This window comes from Primulina eburnea, chromosome 4 (genome assembly GCF_022965805.1).
Source record: "Primulina eburnea isolate SZY01 chromosome 4, ASM2296580v1, whole genome shotgun sequence".
NCBI classification, from domain to species: domain Eukaryota; kingdom Viridiplantae; phylum Streptophyta; class Magnoliopsida; order Lamiales; family Gesneriaceae; genus Primulina; species Primulina eburnea.
The window spans coordinates 2,983,443-2,992,417 of NC_133104.1; positions in this window are offsets into that span (position 1 = coordinate 2,983,443).

Below are 8,975 nucleotides of genomic sequence, written 5' to 3' on the forward strand. Positions count from 1 at the left end.
TGTAATATTCAATAATAATAAAATATGATCAAAAAAATGTTGTTTAATTCTTAATAATTGAATAGTTTCGTAACAACAATGATTTTTTAAATTCATTTTCGTATTTTTAATTAATATGTAAGCTATGATATTTTTATACAAAATTATATTCACACAATAATAAATAATATTATTTTTATATTTATATTATCAATTTAAAAATAAGATTACATGTTAATCAATTGATGTATTTTTAAAAATTTACAAACATGCATATAAACCCACATATATATACATGTAAGGATTAAACAATTTAACTTTTAAATAAGTAAATTTATTTATTAATATAAATATTAAAAATAATTTCAAATTGAATATGTTATATATGTCAATTAATTATTGGTTCAAAGAAATTAATAAAAAACACATGTTATAGTTAAGTACAAAATTTATAAAATTCTATAAAAAAAATCTACAAAAATCTTGCAAAAAAGTCTACATAAATCCACATAAATCTGTTTATAAATATGTGAGATTCCATAAAAGTCAATAAAAATTTATCAAATCCATAACAGTCTATCATTTAAAAAAGTCATTAAAAGTCATCAAAACTCTGAATTGAATACAGCCCACTAAATTCACGACTTGTTTTCATTTCTTTATCCCAATAGAAAAGTGAAGCATGCATAATATTTTTTGTGATACGATAATTGAACCTAACTTAGTTTTGTTGAAAATATAATATTAAAATATGTATGTTGAATGTTGAATGTTGAAAATTAGGTAAAATTAGGTGTTGAATATTGAAAATTAGTGTGTGATGATGTATGTAATGAGGTAATTTATTTTGGAATATTTGTATATGAAACTCTATAAATAGAGCACTCATTTGTGAATGAAATAACAATTGAGTTGAGAGAAAAATATTATAAAGTGTGTAGTTTGATAATTTTGAGAGTTTGAGATTTTTACTTTTTACCGTAAATTTTTACTTTTTCACAACACGTTATCAGCACGAAGCTCTAAAAGTCCTACATACTTTTCCAAGCTCCAAACAGAAGAAAAAGGTAACAAAAGTAATTATATTTATTTTACTGTTATTTATTTATTGTGTATTTATTTAATATACAATATAATGTTATTATTAGAAATAATAAAATAAATTTTTCATAAACTTGTTATAAATCCTGGGAGGATGTTAAGACGACATCCCACACTCCCGGCAAGAGATACGACAAGTATAAAAGCCTATAAGGTTTTTAAACAAAATAAATTATGACAGTCGTTATAATATTATGATATGATATATATAATTATTTAAACATGTCTAATATTATATATACCATATTATTACCATAAAATTATACAAATACATACATTTATTCTTTTATTCACCAACGGTCATAAACGGTAACAAAACGGCTAGTTTTTGCCCTATAAATATGATCTCTCAAACACATTCAATCACCCCAACTTTCTCTTCTTCTCTAAAAATTATTCTTCATCAAATTTTCGGAGAAAAAAGAAGATGGCTTTCGCAAGATTATTTTTAATTATTTTAGTTATCATACTCACGAGTCTTGTATTTATCGGAGAATATCCTCCTCGTGTGTTTTCTTTATTTTTACGAATACTTGTACTTGTTGTTTATCCATTACTTTGTATTGCAATATTCATTAACTAATAAAATGCATCGTGATTTTTAGTACCACCATGGCAAACTTGACAAAGCTCGAATTCATCGCTCTTGACATTACTGGGAAAAATTATATGCCATGGACTCTAGATGTAGAAATGCATCTCGAGTCATTGGGTCTAAGCGAGACCATTAAAGAAAATGGCATATGCACGTCACAAGAAAAGGCAAGAGCCATAATATTTTTACGTCGACATCTCGACGATGGATTGAAATGTGAATATCTGACTGAAAAAAATCCCATGGCTTTGTGGAAGGGATTAAAAGAAAGATTTGAACATATAAGAGAAGTTATACTTCCGACCGCCCGGGATGAATGGAATACATTAAGATTCCAAGACTTTAAAAAAGTCAGTGATTACAATTCGGCGATGTATAGAATAATCTCGCAATTGAAATTTTGTGGCCATGAGATTACTGAATCTGAGATGCTTGAAAAAACATTTTCCACATTTCATGGATCAAATATTACTCTACAGCAACAATATAGAGTACGTGGATTTGCCAGATATTCTGAACTCATCGCCTGTCTTCTTGTGGCGGAAAAGAACAACGAGCTTCTAGTGAGAAATCATCAGTCCCGACCCACTGGATCAACAGCATTTCCCGAAGTAAATGCTGTAAATAAAAATGAATTTAAACCTCGGAACCAAAATCAAATTCAAAGACAAGATTTTGGTCGAGGTCGAGGTCGAGGTCGTGGACGTGGACGTGGACGTGGATTTGGCCGTGGTCGTGGTCGAGGCCGTGGTTTTGAAAATAATAGAGATAGTTATTTTTATAACTCATCTCAAAAGAGCGTCCCAAACCATCCACAGAAAAGGCATCATGAGAATACAAGTGTTAATGAGAATCACTCAAAAAGATATGAAAGTTCTTGTTACAGATGTGGTACTCCAGGACATTGGTCCAAAGTTTGTCGAGCCCCTGAGCACCTTTGTAAACTTTATAAAGAATCATTAAAGGGGAAAGAAAAGGAGACCAACTTCACTGAACGCAGTGACCGTTTGAGTGATTCAACTCATCTTGATGCTGGTGATTTTATGAATGATTTCTCTGGAAATGATCAACATGTTGGTGGGATAGAAATGAACAATTTTGATGCTGCAGATTTTCTCAATGATTTTTCTGAAAATGAACAATATAGTGGTAGAATATAAATGTACAATAATTTGTTTTTCATGTATTCATAAAATAATGTTTTATTGTATAATTATGATATGTGTTATATTTAAATATATATTGCCAGTAATTTATTTCATTGCATATTTTTTTTGAAGTTCAAATATGGAAAATGCTATGAGCAAAGCTGAAGTTTGCATACCCGATAGTGGTACAACGCACACTATCCTCCGAGATAAAAGATATTTCTTGGAACTAAAACCAACAAAAACAACGGTGAATACAATATCAGGTCCTGTAGACTTGATTAAAGGATGTGGTAAAGCACAATTTTTGTTACCTAATGGTACAAAATTTTTGATCAATGATGCTTTATATTCACCACAATCGAAAAGAAATTTGTTGAGTTTTAATGATATATATTCCCATGGGTATGATACTCAAACAATGAATGAAGGGAATGAGAAATATATGTGTCTTATCACATATAAATCAGGAAAGAAATATGTGATTGAAAAATTACCAATGCTCCCTACTGGATTGCATTATACACATATAAGTCCCATTGAATCAAACATGGTAGTTGATAATTCTTCGATATTAACCAATTGGCATGATCGATTGGGACATCCTGGTTCAACAATGATGCGAAGAATTATAGAAAATACACATGGTCATCCGTTGAAAGACCAGAAGATCTTTCAGAATAATAAGTTTCAATGTAAAGCTTGTTCTCTCGGAAAACTTATTATAAGACCATCACCAGGCAAAATCCAAACTGAATCACCAATGTTTCTTGAACGTATTCAGGGTGATATTTGTGGACCAATCCATCCACCATGTGGACCATTTAGATACTTTATGGTATTGATTGATGCCTCCAGCAGATGGTCACATGTATGTTTATTGTCAACTCGAAATGTTGCATTTGCAAGATTACTTGCTCAAATAATAAAATTGAGGAATCAATTTCTCGATTATACAATCAAGAAAATTAGACTTGATAATGCTGGTGAATTTACTTCCCAGACTTTCAATGATTATTGTATGTCTATGGGAATCATTGTTGAGCATCCTGTTGCTCATGTACATACACAGAATGGATTGGCTGAATCATTGATTAAACGTCTGCAAATGATTGCTAGACCAATGATTATGAAAACAAAACTCCCTATTTCTATATGGGGACATGCAATTTTACATGCCGCTGCATTAATTCGCATCAGACCAAGTGCATATCATAAATACTCCCCATTACAGCTTGCATTTGGTCAAGAACCAGACATTTCTCATCTGAGAATTTTTGGATGTATGGTGTATGTGCCTATTGCACCACCGCAACGAATGAAAATGGGACCTCAAAGAAAGGTTGGAATTTATATCGGTTATGATAGTCCATCAATCATTCGATATCTTGAACCTCAGACAGGAGACGTGTTCACAGCACGTTTTGCTGATTGTCATTTTAATGAGGAAATCTTCCCAATGTTAGGGGGAGAACAGAAACATACCGAAAAGGAAATTACGTGGTATGTATCATCATTGTTACATATGGATCCAAGAACAAAACAATGTGAAAAGGATGTACAGCAAATTGTACACTTGCAAAGAATAGCAAATCAAATACCAGATGCATTTGCAGACACAAAAGGGGTAACTAAATCATATATACATGCTGCAAATGCCCCTGCTCGAATTGAAATTCCAAAGAAACAAATGGAAGATACTCATGATGTCATTAAACGCCTGAAGCGTGGAAGGCCAGTCGGTTCCAAGGATAAAAATCCTCGAAAAAGAAAATTCATAGAGAAACACGATGATCACAAAATAAAGAATGATGTTTCTGAAGAAACACATGATGATCACAAAATAGAGAATGGTGTTCCTGAAGAAACACATGATGATGAAAATGTTCTGTCAGAACCACAAACTGACGAGAATCATGAAATCTCTATCAATTACATTAATACTGGAAAAATATGGAACCGAAAAGATATAGATGAAATTGATGATATATTTTCTTATAATGTGGCAATCGACATCATAAATGATAACGAAGATCATGAACCAAAATCTTTTGGTGAATGTAAAAATCGGCAGGATTGGATAAAATGGAAAGATGCCATCCAGGTTGAATTAGATTCGCTAAATAAACGTAATGTTTTTGGACCTATAGTCCTTACACCTGAAGGTGTAAAACCTGTTGGATACAAATGGGTTTTTATTCGAAAGCGAAATGAGAAAAATGAAATAGTAAGATTTAAAGCTCGACTTGTTGCACAAGGTTTTTCTCAAAGGCCTGGAATTGATTATGAAGAAACGTATTCTCCTGTGATGGATGCAATTACGTTTCGGTATTTGATTAGCTTGGCGGTATCTGAAAATTTAGAAATGCGTCTTATGGATGTTGTTACAGCTTACTTATATGGATCACTTGATAGTAATATATATATGAAAATCCCTGAAGGATTTAAGATGCCTGAAGCACAAAGTTCAAAACCCAGAGAATGTTATTCTGTGAAATTACAAAGATCGTTATATGGGTTAAAGCAATCAGGTCGAATGTGGTATAATCGACTAAGTGATCATTTGATGAAAAAGGGATATGTAAACAATTCAATATGCCCTTGTGTTTTCATTAAGAAAACAACATCCGGATGCGTAATTATTGCTGTATATGTTGACGATTTAAACATCATTGGAACGAGTAAGGAAATTCAAGAAGTTGTGTCATACTTGAAGGAAGAATTTGAAATGAAGGATCTTGGAAAAACAAGTATTGTCTGGGTTTGCAAATCGAACAAAAAGAATGTGGAATGTTTGTTCACCAGACAAATTATACAGAAAAGATTCTTAAACGTTTTAATATGGATAAAGCAAATCCTTTAAGTACTCCAATGGTTGTTAGATCATTAAACATAGAAAAAGATCCATTCCGTCCATGTGAAGATGATGAAGATATTCTTGGTCCAGAAGTACCATATCTAAGTGCCATCGGTGCCCTTATGTACCTTAAAAATTGTACAAGGCCTGATATATCTTTTGCCGTGAATCTGTTGGCAAGATTTAGCACATATCCAACAAAGAGACACTGGAACGGAATTAAACATATATTCCGTTATCTACGAGGAACGACAGACTTGGGACTTTTGTATTCAAAAGATGCTAATCCAAGTATAATTGGTTATGCTGATGCTGGATACTTATCTGATCCACACAAGGCACGTTCCCAAACTGGATATGTATTTACTCGTGGAGGCACTGCAATTTCTTGGCGTTCACAGAAACAAACACTAGTAACAACTTCATCAAATCATGCCGAGATTATTGCACTACATGAAGCAAGCCGTGAATGTGTGTGGTTAAAATCAATGACCCAACATATCCAAATCTCATGCGGATTATCATTCGACGAGAAACCTGTGATACTATATGAAGATAATGCTGCATGTGTTGCTCAAATGAAAGAAGGATACATAAAAAGCGACAGAACTAAACATATTCCTCCTAAGTTCTTCGCATTCACCAAGGAGCTTGAGAAGAATAAATGTATTGATGTTCGTCACATTCGATCAAGTGAAAACTCATCAGATCTCTTCACAAAGGCACTTCCTACGTCAATATTCAGAAAGCACATATATAATATTGGGATGCGCAATCTACGAAATTTGTGAAGAACTGTTCATGTCAACATCAGGGGGAGTTTACGTGACTGCACTCTTTTTCCCTTACTATGGTTTTTATCCCAATGGGTTTTTCCAAGTAAGGTTTTTAACGAGGCAGTATAAAAACACGTAATGAAGACAATCATTATGATCATCATCACAAGGGGGAGTGTTGAAAATATAATATTAAAATATGTATGTTGAATGTTGAATGTTGAAAATTAGGTAAAATTAGGTGTTGAATATTGAAAATTAGTGTGTGATGATGTATGTAATGAGGTAATTTATTTTGGAATATTTGTATATGAAACTCTATAAATAGAGCACTCATTTGTGAATGAAATAACAATTGAGTTGAGAGAAAAATATTATAAAGTGTGTAGTTTGATAATTTTGAGAGTTTGAGATTTTTACTTTTTACCGTAAATTTTTACTTTTTCACAACAAGTTTCAATATTGCCCATACTGATTCCTTTTTCTTGATATTTAAAAATCCGGATCAAAATTTTCATTAGAATTGAAATCGTTGATTGTCGATTCTAAAACTATGCCGCACAACCCTAGAGCGGCGAGAAACAAGTTAATATGTTAACATCGGTTGGACGGAGTTCTTGAGAGTTGAGTATATGGACTTAAACAATCATTCTAATTGAATTCGTTTTGGAGCTGACTTATATCTAAGTCTCAATCTTAACATAATATCAGAGATCAGTCTCATCGATGTAACTAGATGGGACGAGACTGGCAGTCTAAGTCACTGGATTGGTCTTTGTTCGGAGACAAAAGCCTAAAATAATTAGAAATGTAGGGAAACCAATGAAAAAGTGCTTCCCTTATGGTGGATGTTTGTTCCAGTCACGTCCTTTATCCAATTGAGATTCTTTTTTTTTCCCTAAAACAGCATTATTTTGCATAGATTTGCCGATATATATGATTGGAATGAATCTAAAACTCACATATGGATTCTGGGGCCATCCTGCTTTATGCTTTAAATTCCCCTCCAAATTCTATAAGAATTATATTTACAGGAATGGAAACCACAACCCCAATAAATTCTGTCTGCACTTCATCTTTTGCAAAGAAACCATGGCTCTGCACATCCATAGTACATTTATGTTACTCATCTGCATAGGATTATTAATGTTTCAACCGAATGAAGTCTGCGGGTCAGACTTTGCTTTAGGAGAAGGAAGAAGAGATCAAACAGCGATGGTGAAGAATCGTCGAATGTTCAAGGCAGTAGACATGAAGAGCCTGGATGTAAACAAGAAACAAGTACCTGTAAACAAGAGATTTGATTCAAATCAATCAAACAAAAGAAGATTTGGAAGAGGATCAAACCCGATCCATAACAAGACTTGATGAAAACAAAAAGCTTGTACAAAATGTGTTGTAACAGGCACAAGATCACGCACCTGAAAGAATCAGGTGATGCATCGATCGTACCTTCTAGTTATGGTTTATTCGCAGTTCCCTTGGATGACTTTCCTCTACAGTTTTGGAGGTTTAGCAGTAGATCATGTGCAAAATGAGTGTAGAATAGTTATTAATCGGCAATGGAAGCAATCACACATTTGAAAATCGCTGTTACACATCTTGATAGAGCAAGGCACATGAAGGCCATCATGCAAGTGGTTTTCACTCTGAAGATTTGGTCTGTTTGGATTCATTGTCTCGTAGGTTTTCAGAAATTTAATAGTATTTTGTTTCTCCTTTGTCCTGTTCTAATATTTAATCTCTTCAATATTAAACATGGGATGCATAAAGTTTCGAGAGGGTATTCTGAACTTCCGGCCCACCAGCAGAAAATATCAATTCATCACTGAAAAAATACTCACAATCTACTGGGAAAATAAGTTTGCAGCCATTTTCTTTGTCTGACATCAAAGACATTTTTAATTGATTCATCTAACCTGCAAAAGCAAGAACCCTGTTCTATAAATTGCAAGAGTTCATAAAAAAACACTATGTAGTTTGCTGTAGCATTTTCAATCACTAACCACTAGTACAATTTTCCTTTTCCTCTGTTTGCAAAAGTTCAGAATAATGGCTCCTGAGCACAATTACATTGGAAAACCTGAATTCGTTTCACGTGGTTAATGGCATACTAAGTGTTAATTGTCCCACATCGGTAGGATAAATAACCTGAGAGTTACATATATTGGTTTGGACAATCCTCCCCCCTTGAGCTAGTTTTTGGGGTTGAGTTAGGTCCAAGTTTCAATCTTAACATGGTATCAGAGCCGGGGTTCCACCGTTATGTGTTGGACTCATCGGTTGGATAAATATCTTGAGAATTGTATATATTGGCTTGGACAATCCTCCCTCATTGAGTTAGCTTTTAGGGTTGAGTTAGGTTCAAGTTCCAATCTTAACACTAAGACTATATTCTTCACAATTATAGAATATATTGATTTGAACCTGCCTAAATGAATCAGATCACTCTTCCAGGATATGGCAATATTCCCCACATACAAGTGATTTTTACCATTGAAACATTTTATGTATGAGCA